General features: G+C 46.5%; 1 protein-coding gene across 1 annotated transcript in view; it reads right to left on the minus strand.

Annotated features, from left to right (window-relative positions):
* LOC139752171 (neuronal-specific septin-3-like) overlaps positions 1-16,766 on the minus strand; it is a 90,594-nt gene extending 73,828 nt beyond the window's left edge. Inside the window, exon 1 of the mRNA XM_071668118.1 lies at positions 16,601-16,766. The gene's annotated coding sequence lies outside the window, so the exon portion shown is untranslated. The remainder of the gene's footprint in view (positions 1-16,600) is intronic.
* Between the last annotated feature and the right edge of the window lie 4,288 nt (positions 16,767-21,054).

Genomic DNA, 21,054 nt, shown 5'->3' on the forward strand with positions numbered 1-21,054 from the left:
CAGCTATGTTGGCGCCACGACTGTCTGTCTCCAGGGGCATATGGTCATGGTGACGGGGACTGGCTCATCCTAGGCTAGCTCTGGGGGCTGGCTGGTCCTCGTCTGGCTCTAGGAACTGGGTCATCCTCGCCTTGCTCTGAGGGCTGGCTGATCCCAGGGGCGACACTTCGGGAGGTGGGTGATCCATTGGTGGCTCTGGGGGCTGGCTGATCCTAGGGAGTCTTCGGGGGCTGGGTGAGGCTCTGGGATCCGACGTGTGCCCCTGGGTCGAATCCCCGTACACAGGGGTTCCATAACAGTTCAGTACTACCATGAGAGAACCAGTTTACTTAACGTGTACGTAAATCAATCTTTGGTATGTAAGGTTTTTATTGTGTTGAGTGAGATACATACATGATGCACCAGGCCAACACACAGCTTCCACTACTTCCCCATCCTTGATAAAAAATCTGTGACGTAATCTTTTCCCAGTATATTAAAGACAATGGCGGCTCAGAGAGGAGCCATCTCAGGAGGGTCGACCTCCCGACGGAGGCACAGGCTGGGGTGGCTCCCGGGGCAGCACAAGGCATCCTCAGTCCCGCTCAGCACCACCCACTCGCCCTCCTACTTCTAGGATGGTTGGGTCCCCCCCCCCCCCACCCCCAAGGTCACGTCCAGTGGTAATTGATAACCGAGGGACTGACGCCCCCCCCTCCCCTCCTTTCCGTCACAGCTGGTGCTCCACCGTCACCACCTGTCTGAGCCTTCCTCATCAGCAGACCCACGTGCGTAACCATCTGGGACATGGCAAGTCACCAGTGACCTGACCTTCCTCCCACCTTCATCACATCTGGTCAAGTTGGGTTTGAACAATCATGTCAGTGACCGATGCTGGAACCTCTGGCTCTCACCACAAGCAGTCGACAATCCTGGACACTTACTCCTTCCCCCACAGGTTTAGCGTCACCATACGCAGGTGCGATTCAATCCCTTCTGGACAAGTTGTTCAGGTCACTTACTACATCAGAAGCAGCAGCAGCAACAGCCCTACGAAATACCCAGCCTCGTGGACTACCACTGATTACCCCGGCCATGACACACACCCCCAGCCACCTCTTGTCTTCCATTACGCTCTGGTTATTTTAAGTCTCCTTTTGGAACTTTATTTCGTTGTCAAACTACCGATGGATTAATTAATTTTTATGTCTGCACGTGAATGCACAGACACACACACACGTGCATTTTGTTTGCATGTATACGTAATACGAGGAGCTTTATTCATACCTATTTCACAGGTTCATGAGGCTTTGTGTGTGTGTGTGTGTGTGTGTGTGTGTGTGTGTGTGTGTGTGTGTGTGTGTGTGTGTGTGTGTGACAATATTGGCAGCCACTCAAGGGCCAAGTAATCCAGTGGTCCACTGCTGTGACCTGCCCCTGCGGGCATCACAAGGAGGAGTAGAAGCCTGCCAGGTCGGGCCAGCAGGGGATCTGTACACAGCTGCCACACTCCTGTACTCCCTCACAACATAGCCTCCCCCCCCCCCCCCCCACACACACACACACACACACACACACACACACACAGAGTTGTCACACATGACAGCCTCGTCTGCACGTGTCAGGTCCCAGCCATCACAGTGCCAAAGGGTGACACCGTCGTGCTCCGAGGCGTCAGTAACCCATGCGACATCTGCATCCTGGTGTCGTAGACTGTCGTCACAAACGAGACATTCCTGGCCATCTGGACGGGTCAGGTGATGCCACACTTCTACCTCGTCTCTTGTGTCAACCATATCATCGGGAAGTAGGTTGTGGGATGGTATTCCTTCCCACACAGGGAGGAGCCTGAGGGACGGGTTGTGGGATGGTATTCCTTCCCACACAGGAAGGAGCCTGAGGGACGGGTTGTGGGAGCGCAGGGCATCCTGACAAACCTAGCAGCTAGGGGGGAAGGAGGTTGTCATAACGTCACATGATAAGCGAGGCATCAGGACCGTCACGGACGGATCATCATCATCATCATTCATCCCTCCAGTGACTCAACACATGACACTCATCACCTGATGAAGAACTCCAGCAGCAGCTCAGCCCAACACCCACCCAACACCAGCTCTTACTTACAACCCGACACGTCTAGTGTTGTACCCCTCCTCTTCTAACACTGCGACGGCTCTTCGCCTCCTCTACAACACTGTGACGGCTCTTCGCCTCCTCTACAACATTGTGACGGCTCTTCGCCTCCTCTACAACACTGTGACGGCTCTTCGCCTCCTCTACAGCATTGTGACGGCTCTTCGCCTCCTCTACAACATTGTGAGGACAGAAAATGCAAGACTAATCACACGGAGATCAGCCTCAGGATTCAGCACGTCAGTAAGCTGACCTCCCCACATCACCCACCACATACCCTACCGTATACATCTGGCTTCACAAACATACGTCAGGACAACACACATATACGGCCCTAGGAACACGGGCGATAACAACCCCATACATCTGACTCCACAGACAGGATTCGTAAACACTTTGTTGACATTTCTGATGCCGGAGCCAGGCTGGGCTACAGACACCCGTGGGAGTTTGTTGCGCAATGTTGATCCTGACCAGACAAGATGTACGTACACCACCGAACCATCAACAATCACCCTCAAACCTCCGCCAAATCAATGAATTTAGATAAAGTTCTCACCTTACAGTAAACTATGTATGGCATTGTATACATAATGATATATTTACCCGAGATACAGTAAAAGATATATATGTGGCATTGTATACATAATGATGGCTTTACCCAAGACATTTCAGAATCCTAACTTAGCGTACTGTAAATCCTTGATCAATTATATAACTGGTTACATAATTCAATCATTGTGGCCCAGTTCCTGCACGTCTATGCACTGCGTACTCTTGGGCGCCATCCACAGACACTCTTCAATAAACTGGATATTTCGTGGGACAAAGATTCAAACAAAAAATCTAACGTCGGTGTATGGTAGGGTGTAACCCAACACTGGCAGCCACCCTCGTGAATTCTGTCGAACAGTGAACCTCTGGCAAGAATGATTTATCTTTAATTACTGGAGGAGTGGCAGCTCCTTGTGTGTGTGTGTGTGTGTGTGTGTGTGTGTGTGTGTGTGTGTGTGTGTGTGTGTGTGTGTGTGTGTGTGTGTGTGTGTGTGTGTGTGTGCGTGTGATGTGTCCATCTTGCTCTCAAACATTTCCACATTCCTTACGTGCAAAAAAAAAAAAATTTACAAGAGAATTAGATTAACTGGGCGCCTTGCGTCACAGAAGAGACGTTCATGTGGGTCGGACTTTTCTGAAGTTCAGCATTTCCTCCACAACAACACTGTCAGTATCCCCGCCCCTGGTCTGCTGGGATCAACACTGTCAGTAACCCCGCCCCTGGTCTGCTGGGATCAACACTGTCAGTATCCCCGCCCCTGGTCTGCTGGGATCAACACTGTCAGTAACCCCGCCCCTGATCTGCTGGGATCAACGTCCATGACCATTATCATGACTACCTTCCCCTCCCCCCGCGCATGCGCCTGCTATATATATATATATATATATATATATATATATATATATATATATATACGACGGATGCCGCCACAGGCCCCCCCCCCCCCGCCCAACCAGTGGTGGAAGGATCACGTGACCCATATCTTACGTCTCTCTCTTCATCGCAAGTTCGAGTGTCGCTCGTAACGTTACGTTACGTCTCGTTATCGTGGTCGCATACCATGCATTGAAGTTACATTAGGCTGGGTCGCGTGTGTGTGTCTGTGTGTGTATTGGGAGAGGGGGCGCGTCCCTACCCTACACCTGTCATCCCAGACTTCACTACACCTGTCTGAACACCTGCAACGTTCAGGCAACATTATCCCACATACCAAGAACAGTGATGGATCCTCCGTGGCGACCCTGTGGCTGGTCGGGTCTGAATTAAGACGACGTAGCATTAGACTGTGATGACCAGTTGGTTCACAAATGATGCATGGAAGCCATCAATCCCCCCCCCCCCACCCTCCCAGGGAACCTCATTAAGAGCGGAACTTTGCTCACGGTCTCTGGCTGACTGGCAACTGTGCTTATCGTAAGGATTACAAACTGAATACCTGGGTTCGAGTCGTACAGAAACAGTCAGAGGAAATGCCCTAAAGGCTTGGCACTACCCTGGCAGGAGACAGGTCATCCAGTCGACCTTCTCCTGGAGTAGCTGATCATGTTTACAGAGTATCTCTCGTATAATTTACAACATGTTTATGCCACGTCCACCAGACAAGGTCCCTGAGCCAGCTTGTGACGTGGCATGCCTGACACTGTGACCTGGATATCATATTGCAGGAATGTCATTCGTCACTTCATCTGTTGCAAGACGATACGATGATCTGAGGTGATCTGAGGTGAGGGAGGAGGCCTCACGCGGGGAGGGACCAACACACCACACGACCCGCAACTCGCCCGGTAACAGCATGACACGGAGTGACACGAGCTGCCGACCTGACCACACGTCACCAGTCCCTCCTACACCCGAAGAGTTACGAGTACGTCTGACCCGCACTGGGAACTCCTGCGGGTGTGTCAATCAGCTGATGAGGGCTCCGCACCTCCCTCCTCACACTTACAACCCCAAACGTCACTCGCGCCACACCTCCCGGCCCTCACAGGTGCCAAAGCCACACTCCGCACCTCCGGCCACATATAGCAGATGGCACGGTTCTTGTGGCCACTCCTGTGTGTCCTGCAGGAACTCTCAGTCTCCCTCGTGCTGGAAAATACAGATAAGATTTGCCAGGTTGTCCACACCACCACTCTGTGTCATACTAGCCTAACATAATGTGGTAACACAGGAGACATAGGCCACCTGAGTATTGTGTCAGGGGCGGCGGATCCCAAGACCTCCCTCCCCCGTGTCATATGTAAGTCCTGTCAGGGTTGGCGGACCCCAAATCCCCGAAGAGTATATATTCAGTGGGTTCAACATGACACCCTGCATGACGCCACCACGACGACGAAAGTGACGCCAGAAATGGACGTGACACCACAACTAGCATGATGATAACACAACGGACGTGACACGATGGAGATGACACCAGCCACAGGAAAAGTGGCACCAGCGCCCCGAGTGACCTCCGGCCGCGGGGATAAGACGGGCAGGATGGTATGTCGTAATACCCTCAGGTGCTGGACTGATGGACTGTAAGGTGGCGTCTACACTGGACGGCTCTCTTAACCTCTGTACCATGACGGTGCGACCGTTGAGTGCGACGGTGCGACCGTTGAGCGCGACGGTGCGATCGTTGAGCACGACGGTGCGATCGTTGAGCACGACGGTGCGACCGATGAGCACGACGGTACGACCCTTGAGCGCGACGGTGCGACCGATGAGCACGACGGTACAGGCCCTTGAGCGCGACGATACGACCCTTGAGCGCGACGGTGCAACCTCTCAGTCACCACGGTACGACACTTGAGCACGACGGTGCAACCTCTCAGTCACCACGGTACGACACTTGAGCACGACGGTACGACTAGAGTACGATGGTGCATCCTCTGACTTGACTTCCAGAGTAGCCTTCACCATCACCTGCAGCAGGTCCTGGGAGGCCGGCAGCCCAGGTATACAGTATACAGTTTAATTCGTCTGATCTGGCCAAGTTAGACGACGTAAAACACCTGTCCCAGATGCGTTTGATCTGACCTTTACGGGTCAGGACAAAGGCATCTTCGAGCAGGGCGTGATGCCTGGTGACGGGAGACAATGATTCCCAAGTGCGTGTGCCAAGATACGCAGCCACACAACACTGTTCCAGCTGACGAACACCATCAACATCTGCCGAACACCCGAGCCATTACTGTCACACATCTCAACCACAACGAGGGAGCTCCCTGACACCCATCAGTTACCGCCGCCTGACACCCCAGCTGTCACCAGCTACACTTCCTGGGTGACGGAGGAACTCATGTGAGGCACTCATGGCAGGGGGCAATGGCCGGCTGCCGAGGTTCATGGTAAATAAAAAGAAAAAACAAGTTTTATTGATGGCTGCATATAGCCACCAAGATCCTCCTCCACCAACTGGGGTGTGGGCTCCTGGGGTCTAGGCTTCTGGGAGGGGTGGGACTGCTGCGTCCTGGTACCCAGTACTGTCCTGGGGATCAGCTGGGAGTGTCCCAGGTCGCCACTCCCTCACCTTTGAACAAACCGGTTGTCCCCCACTCTCCTTCCTTCCCTCCCTCCCTGCCGTGCCCTCACCCACACACGCTCCCTTCCACCTGTAACCTCCCCCTGCTACCTCTTCCCTGTTCCTTTCAACTCTCCCCACCCCTGCCTCCCCTCCAACACTTACTCCTCTCTCCTTTCCCTCCCCCTCCACACACCCACACACACACCCTCCCACAAGGATCAAGAATTACTACACGACTCTACTTTATCTCCCGATCATCAGCGTAACACAAACCAAACACAATGATGAAAAATGATCATGGTCGCTACGTGCGTCAGGTACCCGCGTCTGGCTCTGTACATCAATGGAATCCTGTATAGACCTTGGGATTTTCATGTCTTTTCCCAGACGAACTACAAAGACGCTCAATACAACGTCTATCGTTCAACATAATCGACATCTGTAGATATAAACTGTATACGATACGTCTCCAGCAATACTGACAACAGTATAATATCATCCTCTAATCTCTGTAAATAAAATCTTATAAAATATTTGCATCTGACACATGGCAATGTTGGCAAGACAGACACCATAAACTGACTTCAAAATCGTATCATTTCCCATCTCAACTGCCAAGGAATATTTCATAGACCTACGAACATGTTCCGGCTTAGTAAGACTACATGCCTGCTCAAGAGAGCAGCAACAGCCGGGTGGATCAAGACATGTAGGAAAATATAAAGTCATTCACCATCCTGGCCATTCATACGAGCAATCCTACACTATACACTCGTCTCAACCACATACAAGCCCAGGGGCGCCTGCCATCACCCTCGCAAATATAGTAAACAGACCCACACGACCCGCTCTAAAGGACGGGATGTCCCGCTCCAAGGACCTGGACCGCAGACCACACGTTCATGGTCGGTGTTGGGGCAAGGTCTCGTTCCGAGGCGTTAGAAGAGGCTACTGCCCCGGGTGACAACGACGACGAAGGACGAAGCTTCTTACTTGCTCTGAGTAGGAGAGTAGAGGGAAGCCTAGCTCACCTGGGGGGGATGGCCTGGTTCACACAGTAGAGGGGGTCTGGTACATACAGTGGAGGCGAGCCTGGTAGATATACTGGAGGGGAGCCTGTCAGATATAGTGGAGGGAACCCTGGTATACATAGGTAAGGGGGAATGAGCAGGACCGTCAGACGCAGGTAATGTTACTATAGTATGACGATGGTATTGGTCCCCCATCCACGAAGTCTGACACAACAGAAGCACTAACTCAGATACTGAGTCTACAAAGCATGACACTGACGGCTGGGCACAGTGTGACACTGATCTCGGGAGAGAATGAGGCATTCACCGTTGGACGACGTCGTAATGACGTGCTAGTACCATGGAAAGGTTCGAGTCTCCACTCTACAACTCCCAGCACCAGTACAGGATCATCATGTCACTGACGCAGCAGAGCACAGCGAAGTCTGAGCGTACAGTGAGTGTCACTGCTGTGGTGGAGGTTTAGTAGAGTGCCACCCATGCCAGACTGTGTCTCCAAGTGAGGACAATGGACGTGGTCTGTGTGGTGGCATGAGGACGTGGTCTGTGTGGTGGCATGAGGACGTGGTCTGTGTAGTGGCATGAGGACGTGGTCTTTGTGGTGGCAGGAGGACGTGGTCTGTGTGGCGCCACGTCACCAACGGTGTGGCCTGCTGTGTTATCAGGACGCCCCCGTCAGGCCAGCGTCCGGTGGCGTCCCACAGTCTCCTCGGGAGAGAGACAAACATCCTGAGTGCGACAACCACAACCCATTGACTCTCTCTCTCTCTCTCTCTCTCTCTCTCTCTCTCTCTCTCTCTCTCTCTCTCTCTCTCTCTCTCTGGAGTGTGTGGTGGGTGATTGCTAGGCGGGGTCTTGTGGGGTTTACGATGGGCTGCCCCGCCCACCAGCCTTATCACCCACTCACGGTACACATGCACGCTCTTACACACCTGCCTGAACACACACACACACACACACACACACACACACACACACACACACACACACACACACAAGAATAACATGGTAAACACATGCAAAGTTTAGAGAGAGGGTAACACAAGTGTAACACTCTCTCCCCGCAACATACAAACCACAGACACACACAAACACAGTGAACAGTTCTTTGAAAGATGTTGGGGTAGAGCAACAAGAGAACAAAACATGGTTTTAGGTAAAAAAAAAGTTGTCAAAAAGAATAGAAATAAATACTTTTATAGTATAAGAATGGTGGGTGGACGGAACATAATTACTGAGGACATGGTTCATGCAGACAGCATACCTATAGATTTAAGAGAACGTATAACAGAAGAGAATGTTCAAGAGATAAAGCCCCACGGGTATAGAACTCCCTGCCCGTACAATACAAACAGGTAAATAAAAATTGGTAATCATACACACACACACACACACGAGTACAGAACTCTCCCCATACTGTGCAGAAAGATAATTAAGCAAGGATATTCAAAATAATCAACATTTCCAGCATAAGTTCGAAGCAAATTCGAGTAAGCATGATCATAGTAGGCCTACCCAGTACCACTGCACACCAGTACACTACCAGTACTACTATGCAGCACCACAACCATAATACAACACCACTACACTACCAGTATACCACCAATAACGGCCACAGCATTTGATACTAACCTCTTGGGCACGACGGTAAGACGCCACGGCGTGATAGCCTGACCTTTGACCTGACGATTAAGGGTTAGGTCAGAGATCAGACTCTCGTACCTCAGGATAACAGCTTTGTTCCCAGTGGGATGACTCTTTGTTTCAATATATCTTGAATGCAGCCGTTATCAGTCCGGTCAAGGATAACTTAACATACTGGTCATCCTTCCGGCACACACTGATTGGTCGAACTCAATCACTTCGTATGACACCAAATTATCCGGGTCACACGTGAACACAAACACTGTTTTCATAAGCGCTTGTTCTCAATCTACTGTCTATCCCCTTGTTTCCCGGCGGAACATACGGAAGAGTCAATAAAAACAGCACGTAACTTCCCCTAGCAGCCAAGATTTGCCTTCATCTGCAACACTGGTCGAAACTTACCATCATCATCTTGCCTACCCCGAGACCCCAAAGGAATGACTGCACACACGTGCACGTCTCTCCTGTGCTAAAATGTCTGCATGAATAAAAACCTTTAGAATCACGTTTTCTATTCAAAATAAACAATCTTTTGTTATTGTTTTTTTCAATACAATGACGTATTCTTAAGATTTTCATAAGATGGTTATCTGACAGTGTACGTAATATATGATTAACATATATATAATTCCATACAGTTGGAATAATCAGGATGAGTGCTGGACGAACCCGACATGTAACCACCGCTTATTTTGGAATCCGTTTCCACCCACTGTCGAGAGGAATACATCACCTCCCACCCGCAACACCACAGCAAGACCCTTCCATCCCCAGCCAGCCAACACTAGCGATGTGTTGTTGTTTGTACCCTGTGCGCGTGTGGCCCTCCGAGCCAGACCAGCCACCTCCACACACACACACACACACACACACACCTACCTCACAGGACACCAGTACTGAGAGTGACTGGTAAGGCAGAGAGAGAGAGAGAGAGAGAGAGAGAGAGAGAGAGAGAGAGAGAGAGAGAGAGAGAGAGAGAGAGAGAGAGAGAGGTTGGGGGGAGTATCACAAAGTCCTGTAAAGATGCCTCCCAACACAGACAGCCCCTCCTCACCACAGCAGCAGCGGGCCTGTGACAGATCGTCTTGCAAGATCCCATAACACTGTAAAAAGTAATGTGATAATCTGTGGGTTGTGGCCACCTAAGACAAGGGGGAGGGGGGGTTGAGATAAGAGGTGGGGGAACCACCTCCCCCCTCCCTCCCCCCCCCACGTTGCTGCACTTGAGCTATGCACCAGCTTGTGCTGCTGCTAGCCACACCTGCTGCTGCTGCTGCTGCTGCACCTCCTGTTACCAAACCTGTTCCTCCACACATCATACGGCTGGCAACCACACACACACACACACACACACACACACACACACACACACACACATCCAAACCGCTGTCTGCTGCTGCTGCTGCTGCTGCTGGTCATGTTGCTTGTTGCTGCTGTAGTAGTTGCATCATGCATGCGTCGTTATCGTTCCAGCTGTTCGTCCTGCAACAGCTGCTGTCTCTGCTCATGAAGCTACTGATGTTACCGCTGGCGTTACTAACTTGTTCCTCTGACTTTCCTTGTTACTCCCACTTAATTCTAATTTCATCTACGCAATTAAGTTACCCACTGTCATTACCACTTATGCTTCGTAGGTATCAACGAACTAAATGGCATATCTTAAAACTTTCAGATAAAAGATCTCATCACAGCAATTGAACGAGAAGCGAGAGCATTCGCCCCTCGTACTGACCTAACATGACTTCCAGGAATCAGTCAACAAACCACATTCCATTTTCTGTGAACATATGCCCGTCACCAGGGGCAGCGTCCACCCTCATCCTATACTAACTTCATAACGTAAGTATACATGATAAAGGATGTGATAATGTACAGAGATGTTCATTCACAATAAAAAAAAATGACAGAAACGAAAACGCTGGACATAATTTAATCCAGTACTCAACTGATATGCTGTGTCATCTTCACTAACAAGCAGTGAACGCCCTGTAGCTAAGTACAGGCAGTGCTTCAACGGTGGCTATTAACAGCACAAATATCCAACTTCACAAGCGTACAATTATATACAGCAAATACTGTTTGTAAAATAAGTAGATCAATGTGCATGAAGACTACACCTTCCTCGTGTTCCGTTTTCTGTTCCAACACCCTTTCCTAAGGTATCAATGTCATGTTTCTTTTAAAAGTCTGAGAACTTCCACGACTGTGACATTCTCAACTTCCATTTCCAGTCCCACGGTGGGGACCAGACCTGCCTGGTTGTGTGGCGAGGTCTGCCAAGTGTCTGCTGGTTAATCTCACAAACTCTGAACCAGAGTTAATGACTTTTTCAATAAGCAGAGCCACCCGTCGTATCCTAAGCCAAATGTATGCCACATCCTCGAACCACAGAATTTCTTCAGACTCGGAACTTCCTTCGTATACCACACAACAACAGCATCGGTCAACCACACAGTATCCGTCGCAGGTGCTGTTCCTGTACAATTTCCCTTATAATACTTAAATCATGGTAGGGTCCTATTACACATGCCACCTCATTCCATCTTTCTACAGGTTGATTAACCATCGCATTTGCATAAATTCCTAATGTAATATTGTTTTATCTTCATAAATCACTAAAGACAAGTATCCGTCGCTGTAAACAATACTCATCAAAAAGCAATATTACTGCCTTTTCCCAGAAGCCATAGACAGCTGATTGCAGCTGATAAATACGGTTCTGAATTATTTGATACTAAACTTGGGGGACATTTAACGAATTATTTATCATTCATGAAAGAACCACAGAAAGAAAATTCAGTGATGACAAAATGCTATACGACCTTCCCTCCTCATCGGTCATCGCTGTGAAAAAAAAAAAAATAATTTCATTCACAAACTAGACACTACATGCCCTTCTAGCACTGTAATTAAAGAGACCGCCCGTATTAAATTCTCTCCACTAACGAGGTGGTGGAGAACCACCACTCGGCCACGGTTCCTCGCCAGGACCTCTCTTGCTAGCTACACGACTCCCCCCACATATACCAAATATTAAATATCTCCTCAAACTTTTTTAACTATGATATACATAAAGTAAAAGCATAAGCAATGCAAGACAAGCGGATGCAAAAATCATATGCATTACATCACAGCAAAATGATAAAAATAAATCAAAATTGTCTGTCAGCCAAGCAAATGGCCACCGGAACTGGTGGTTCGTGGGAGGAGTTGTGGACTGCGGGAGAGGAACAGCAGGAAGTGATAACATCGTCTCATGACCCCTGCTAACCACTGACTCCTGTCCAGTATCAACAAGAGCACTGTTTGCTGCCCTACCACTACTTTGCCACCAACCATTCTGGATGTACCTTGCTACCACCCTCATCAATCTACCTCCACCAACTCTGGTTGCACCCTGCCACCAGTGTCACCACTCCGCCTCTGCCTTATTATGCCACCTTCCTCATCATAAAGTCGCCACCCACTCGGGTTGTATCCTGCCACCACCTTCAAAACACTGCCTCCGCCTCTTCTGGTGATAACCTGTCACCATGCTAATGTCTCCATCCACTCTAGTACCCTCTCACTGCCCTCACCACTCTGCCTTCGCCCACCTGGATATACCCTGCCACAACCCTCACTACTCTAGTTAAAAAAAATATATCCAGTTCTCGCGTGAGCGAGCGCTCCCCCAGTATTTCTAATATTACTTCAAGTTTGTATAACATAAAACACTCTAAGTAAAATCTGGCGTTTGTTACATCTCATGTAGTCTGCGACATCAAAAATAAATCTGACTGAAAGCTGGACGGGCGCATGTCTCCATGTAATTTACTATTTACAAATCTTTACGTTATGGCCGGAACGTAATGACAAATCCATAGAAGCACGAAAAAAAAGAATGTATTATCACTATAGATTTTTCAGACATAAAGTAATCAATGATGCTCCAGCTTCATCTACAGGCAGGACACACAAAAACGAAAAATGTAACACTGGCGAAAACGGTACTCATGTGTTTAACCCAAACTGAAATATGCCTCAACGGTCTGGCTTATTCACTTAAGGACACACACCGCTTAGGAAGGTCGGAACGTAAGCAATGGGTAGGAAGTAAGTGAATGAGTACGAAGAAGGACCTACTGGCCACGTTCCTGAAAAGGAAGACATAGTGACATAAAAACTACCTAAACATTTCTCGGGGAGGGGGCATGAAGTTATATAAGACTCTACAACCAGATAATCAAATTTCAGTGGTACAGAAATGTGAGGTTAAGAGAAGAGGTCCCTCCTTATCCACACAGTTCACGTATTCACATATATATACACACGAGGGGTTAACGCCTCGCCTCCTCACACTATCTCCCGTGTGACTATAACCACAAGGCTTTCTGAAAGTCAAGAAAAAAAAGGTGATAAGCAACTCCCGCGCTTAAGCTGTCATGCCTGTATGGCGTAGGATCCGAAAGAACCTTACGCCTTAGTCTTCCATCACCATCTGAAGGTGGCCTGCGGAAGGAGTAAGTGGCTAGGTTTATTTAGATTGCCGTGTTGGGGCAACGATCTGGGGATCCTTATTCTACAGTGCATGCACAATTCACCCAAGCACCATTCGCAGTACAACGTTCTCTAGTTTCTATATACTAGACAAACCAACCTGTGGTTATAGACCTAGAAACACCCTTTCTGCCATGACATGCGAGCCTTGGTTTACTGATATGCAAAAGGGAGAGCTGGGTGTGGAGCAGCCTTTCGCTTTGCTATCCTGTCTGCATCTACCTAGTGGTGACTGGTAAGCAGCTTACCGATTTACTATTTTGTTTCCAGCTATCCACAGCGGTCGGTGGGGAGGGCATTGTTTTACTAGCCTCTCTAACTACTTATAGAGGTAATTAGGGATTAGCCTTCTGCTTCATTATCCTGTCTCCAACTATCTACACTTAGCAACCATCCGTTTTCATTCCATCACTCAACTGTACGTGGTGGGTGAGAAGCAACCTTCTGCTTTACTGTCCTCGTCTATTTACAGCGGAGTGTGGGAACACCCACCCTAGGTATCTATAGCAGCACCAGAGGCCAGTAAAACCGCTGACTAATCTCTAACTTTTCATAAGTGGTGTCTTGGCTGATCACTTATGGCAGGATACCAAACCATCCTATAATCACGATTTAACACATTACGAAGAACTAAGGAACTTTCCTGGAAATGATGTGAATGTAATCAACGTTTCAAGACGTGTAAGAGAAGGAAGCACCATGGGAAGTGTGAAAAACAACAGGTAAGGGTAGTGGTGAGAAGGACGGAGAGAGGGGTATTGTTGAGTCTTGAGTGGGTGAGAACCGTGTGCTGTTGGCCAGTTGGTGAGTAACACTTCCTCCCAGTTCACAGAAGCTTGGGATAATAAACTGAATTTCATCGGAGCATAAACCACAAAACTTAGAGGAGAAGTAAGGCTTGTGAGCGGGGAAGATGAGGGTAAGCCAGAGCTTATATCCAATGTCATGGAATGTGGTACCTCCCAGAATAGCCAAAATGCATCGCCAATTAACAATCTAGAGGGTATGTTAGCAAGCCAGATAACATGGAACCTATCACGAAGTTATCTGCTTGAGAACAGTAACAGTATCGTAAATTATACAGCTAACCTAACCTCTTTTGATGAGTGTTCCCTCGCCTCTAGTGATGAAAAGCTAACATAATTTCCGAGGTTGAAGGATATATTTTGCTTCTATTGAAGTAAGGTTGGCTTGCCTTTAGTGAAGAAGCTCAACTTGTCAAATGATAAAGAAAAGATACCCGATAATCTAGTTATAAAAACCTTGCGTAACTTCTAAGATGAAAACGAGCCCAGCTTTAATGATGAACGGCTATCCTGTTCTCTAATGATGAACGGCTATCCTGTTCTCTAATGATGAACGGCTATCCTGTTCTCTAATGATGAACGGCTATCCTGTTCTCTAATGATGAACTGCTGACCTACACTCTAGTTATGAAAGGGCACCCTACTGTCTCATGATGGAAGGTTTCCTTAGTTTTTAGAAATGAAAGCTTACATAGCTTACGTGATAGAGTACTAGCCTAGCTTCTTATGATGAAAGAGTACCCCTACCTCTACAAATGTACGGACATCCCACACTCTGGTAACGGAAAGCTACCACAAACTCTATAATTGAAAGGTCATCCGACCTCTGAATATACAATACTAGTATGACAGCTCTGTGAGCTGCTGTAAGCAGGTGTGTGGACAATGTGTCAGTAAATATCGAAGTCTGTCACGGAGGAAATGTATACGAAACCATACCGTTATAAAGAAAATATTATGAAACACAACCCGTTGTAAAGTAACTCTGAAATAAGAGCTACCAAACAAGAATGAATTCTCAACGTTTCGATACTTGTGTTCATCAGACTTCAAGCTCAAATTCACAACTCTAATGAAATGTACTAAATGTTGAACATAGTACGCCTACAGGTAGTACGATACTACAATTCAAAGTGTCTAGTATTAGAGGTCTGCAGCGTAGTTGTTTCATGGTGTACCATAAAAGAATGCGACATTTATTTCTACAAATGCATTATATTAGAACGGGGAGATGTCCTGTCCCTGTTGTGGCTGTGACTGTGTGAGCGCGTGCTTCCCTCAGTGGGCCTGACCTCCCATGCACAAGAGGTCTCCTTGACACACAACCACTTGCAACAATCTGGTTTGCCATGACATACACTCCGAACGAATCATGACCTAGGCCACTACAGTGCTTCAACTCGAACACACGTCACTACAGTCGAATACATTCTATAGTGCCATCTTATCCACTACTGCCACCCTTTTGAACGACTGTTCGACCGTGGGGTATGATGGCCTACCCTTTGATCTAACCATTAAGGGTCACATATATAGGCTAGGCCCAAGAGTCGCACGGTCATACTCAGGGGTCGAACCACTAAATTCAAGGGGTTAATTATCATAACCAAGACACTCGCTATAATTTAACACTATATCTTAATTAGATTATAACGGAGCGACACCAAAATCATCCTAAACAAAACTGGATACTGTCGACATGACAATGCCACCATCATGCCTTACCTACATCTAACGTCACACCCAACCGTCACTATATTTTGCAGACACCAAACCAACGGTGTCATCATATCTTAATACTACTACCAAACTTAAAGAGTTAGCTAAAGGTTTGGGCAGTCTTATCATAAACGTACGTACTATGTCATAACACTTAGAAAATACACCCCTACTTTTCTTTGAAACCCGTACTTAAATGGGACATGGTCCACAGACTTGGAACTATACCTGAACGATTCCATCACACCTGAACTTATCCATCCATACCTGGACAGTCCCTATCAAATCCGGTCATTAGAACCATAACTCAAGAGGTCCGCACTTGGAGAGTACCATGATTCCCAGACAGTGTTACCATTGTTAGCGTGGAGAACCATCACTGGAGGATGCCACAATCTCTGGCCCGATGAGACCAAGATAGGCAGATGTGGACGAGGCAGGTGTCATGGACAGGGACTGTGTAGCAGGGGTGATGGGCATGGGTTGTGCTGAAGTTGTGGTGACAGCAGGCAAGCTTTGACATTTCCTCCAAGATTGTCAGAAGTATATCTCTCAAATTAGTATTCTGATATAGTAAACGTAAATGGCAATGAGTCTCTTGGTAGTCCCCGAGATTATTGTTGTTTCCAAAATGTTGACTACAGCCTCCAAACTGTAGCGAATGAAGATGCTTAGTACTTACTCGTTAAAGTCTATTAATTGGTGAGAAACGCGGTGGTGACGGGTAATGCTTTCAGCCTGCCGTGTTAATCCTAGGGGGTCACGTGGGGTGTGTGCAGGGTGATCACCACCGACACAGAGCTCCGAGCGGCACACATGAACTCCACAGGATCCAAACCACTACTGACGCTCCCGCCGACGTTGGGCCAGGCTGAGGAGGGTTCAGGGTGTGGGTGGGGTGCCACCTCTCCCCGTTCTCACAGCTCTCCACCAGCCACACCTCTTTCTCCTCCACTGTATATGTCCCTCTCTCAAAGATTTGGACACAAGCTAGAACACTGTTTTAGAATGCGGAAGAATAGAGCCTTTTAAGTATAGATTTAAACAAACACTGCAGGGAATGTCACAAACACTCTATTGTTTAGAACAAGGTACCTAGAATTTTAAGTTTGTATCCACTTCTTGCATCTAGTCGGTAAAACTTACCACATGAAACTATGTAATGTATGTAACATGTTATGTATTTTCAACCCTCTGGGGTCTGACTAAGACCCTTTGTGCCTCTTGTAATACTTTTGCGCTACCGCTCACAGGACGAGCATGGGTGCACAAATTTTGCCGGGGTTACCGACAAGGAAAGTGTATCAACCTGGCATACCAGATTAATGTGCTAGAGGGTTCATATAAGGAAATTTGTTGATTTACGTGGACCAGTTTTAACATGCAACAATAAACCAAATATGAGAAGAAAAAAATAGATTAGCATGTTGATCACGTCAGCTAACAGAGCCTTAAACTAAGCCTCAGTTTTAAATGTATTTGTTGTTGCTGTATGTATGCTGAATGTTATTGAAAATATACAGCGACAGCTTATGCGAGATGAAAACACGTAACTCTTATGCTACATTCTTGATTATATATAGAGTGATTCTGGAGTGCGTTAGCTGGTCTACGTGTCCTTACCTAATTGTGCTCGTGTAATTGTAATTATATACCATTAAGCAAGGCCTGTTATGTCTCGTCTTTTATTATATCATTTGGTATTACGAATGCCTCTGGCACACACAACGTTGTATGGAAATGAAGTCCACCTTTCATTTACCACGGCTGTGGAAACAGAATTTCCTCGCATTCTCTTTCCTTCCACCTTACTTTCTCTTGCCCTCCTCTGCAGAAATCAAATATCGTTTTTCGTCTATTTCTTGAAGTCTTTTCACACATATATTCGACTTATGAAAGTTACAATTAATTTCTTTTATATCGCGTTTTCATTTTACTAATTTATTTTTTTTTTTTTTTTGCTTTGTCGCTGTTTCCCGCGTTTGCGAGGTAGCGCAAGGAAACAGACGAAAGAAATGGCCCAACCCACCCCCATACACATGGATATACATACGTCCACACACGCAAATATACATACCTACACAGCTTTCCATGGTTTACCCCAGACGCTTCACATGCCCTGATTCAATCCACTGATAGCACGTCAACCCCGGTATACCACATCGATCCAATTCACTCTATTCCTTGCCCTCCTTTCACCCTCCTGCATGTTCAGGCCCCGACCACACAAAATCTTTTTCACTCCATCTTTCCACCTCCAATTTGGTCTCCCACTTCTCCTCGTTCCTTCCACCTCCGACACATATATCCTCTTGGTCAATCTTTCCTCCCTCATTCTCTCCATGTGCCCAAACCATTTCAAAACACCCTCTTCTGCTCTCTCAACCACGCTCTTTTTATTTCCACACATCTCTCTTACCCTTACGTTACTTACTCGATCAAACCACCTCACACCACATATTGTCCTCAAACATCTCATTTCCAGCACATCCATCCTCCTGCGCACAGCTCTATCCATAGCCCACGCCTCGCAACCATACAACATTGTTGGAACCACTATTCGTTCAAACATACCCATTTTTGCTTTCCGAGATAATGTTCTCGACTTCCACACATTCTTCGAGGCTCCCAGGATTTTCGCCCCCTCCCCCACCCTATGATCCACTTCCGCTTCCATGGTTCCATCCGCTGCCAGATCCACTCCCAGATATCTAAAACACTTTACTTCCTCCAGTTTTGCTCCATTCAACTTACCTCCCAATTGACTAGACCCTCAACCCTACTGTACCTAATAACCTTGCTCTTCTTCACATTTACTCTTAACTTTCTTTTTTCACACACTTTACCAAACTCAGTCACCAGCTTCTGCAGTTTCTCACATGAATCAGCCACCAGCGCTGTATCATCAGCGAACAACAACTGACTCACTTCCCAAGCTCTCTCATCCCTAACAGACTTCATACTTGCCCCTCTTTCCAAAACTCTTGCATTTACCTCCCTAACAACCCCATCCATAAACAAATTAAACAACCATGGAGACATCCCACACCCCTACCGCAAACCTACATTCACTGAGAACCAATCACTTTCCTCTCTTCCTACACGTACACATGCCTTACATCCTCGATAAAAACTTTTCACTGCTTCTAACAACTTTCCTCCCACACCATATATTCTTAATACCTTCCACAGAGCATCTCTATCAACTCTATCATGAACCTTCTCCAGATCCATAAATGCTACATACAAATCCATTTGCTTTTCTAAGTATTTCTCATATATATATATATATATATATATATATATATATATATATATATATATATATATATATATATATATATATATATATATATATATATTTTTATTATTTTTATTATACTATGTCTACATATTTTACTCCACTTTGATAAACCTTTTAGAGTTCGAGTGAGCCGAGTCTTATATAAAAAGGAAGGCCGAGGCGATAGTTTGTATCTGGACTGCCAGAAACCTTTGACACTGCAGCATGGGAGGACGAGGAAGAATCTATATCACTCAAGGAGGAATAATGGGAAAATTTCTTCAATGGATAGAGCACCATCTCAGGGGAGGGGAATTAAGGACGCATGTTAGAGCAACTTTCTTCGAGTGGGTTAAAGTGACCAGTGAAATGCCACAGGGTTATGTTTAAGGACTATTATTATTCTTGGCCCGTGTAAAAGTGAGGTGATAAGCCTAGAATCCTAAATGACCAACCAATTATGTAAGACATTTATCGAGTGATGCCAGAATGAAGTCTGATCGACAGTTTCTTTTTAAGATGCGGGTTTCCTTCATGCTAGAAAAAGGTCTTCAGTAGTAACCTTCACTTTATTAATAAATACATGACAACAATTCAGTAGTACCTTATAAAATCCTATCAATATGTTAACAAAATCTAATTTGCTATTTATTCAACAAGAACTACAGCCACTTTTGGGGTATGGCTCTTACAAATTCATTTTCAAGTATCTATCGTTATAGTAATGTTTTCCATGTCATTTGCAGCATTCTCAGTAAACAATCTCAGAAGGTTTTCATAAGATAACAGGGAAGCTTAAGAGCTTCTACAATGTAAAATATTAAATGAAATCTGATACAACAAGGAAGACAAAATGTAGAGAGATGTACAGATGTCACCAACTGAGACAATTTTCAGAGTAAAAACCTTTTCATGTTAAAATCTTCATCTTCCTCATACTCTCAGAATAACTTGCATCATATTATATTCCTTTCTGTAGTTACAGCACCTTGCATCCTTATGATTAACTTTATTACTGATGGGATGGTGATGGAGGTGAATGTGGAGGCCTTGGAGAGGAAATGATTACAGTCTATTAGGAGCAGGGATAAGCAAAGATGAGTCAGCTGCTGCTTGCATGACAATGCTTTGGTAGCAAATTCTAAAGAAAAACTCCAGAAGATGGTTTATGAGTTTTGGAGAGTGTGTGAAAGGAGAAAGTTTGGTTAACATGATTAATAGAAAGGTTATTACATTTGGTAGTAGAGAGAGAGAGGTTGAGTGGAGTACAAGTCAGAATGGAGAGAACGTTAAGGAAATGGAATGACTAAGACAGCAGATGGAACCATGGGAGCTCTGAGAAACCAAAGAATACAATGAAGTCAGTGTCTGTAAAGGGAAAACATGGGTATATTTGATGGTATAGTATTCCTGTTGGGTTATATGGATGCAAGGTATTGACCCAGGATGAAAGGGGGTGGATGTGTTGGAAATTAAATGTCTTAAGAGCTGCAGAAGCCCCTGGCAAAACAGTCCTGGCAATGCGATGACCCTTTCAGAAAGAGGTCATGGGGTAATCATAACATATATAGGTGTGTGTGTGTGTGTGTGTGTGTGGAAGGAAAGGTCACTGTCTGTTAAGGCAAACACAGATGTGTTTGAAAGTTGGACTGCCATGGTGTAACAGTTAACATTGCTGACCATGACACATTCACAAGCAGCCTGAAGTAAAGTAAATAAGTTCAAATCCTGGTTGCAGCATTTGGCTTGCAGTTAACCAAGCTGTTCATACTCCCATAAGGGTTGGTCGATAAACTGGGTCTTAGGCTAGGTTTTACATTTTTTTTTTTTTTCAAACTATTCGCCATTTCCCG

Source organism: Panulirus ornatus, chromosome 12 (assembly GCF_036320965.1).
Source record: "Panulirus ornatus isolate Po-2019 chromosome 12, ASM3632096v1, whole genome shotgun sequence".
In the NCBI taxonomy this organism is placed as follows: Eukaryota; Metazoa; Arthropoda; class Malacostraca; order Decapoda; family Palinuridae; genus Panulirus; species Panulirus ornatus.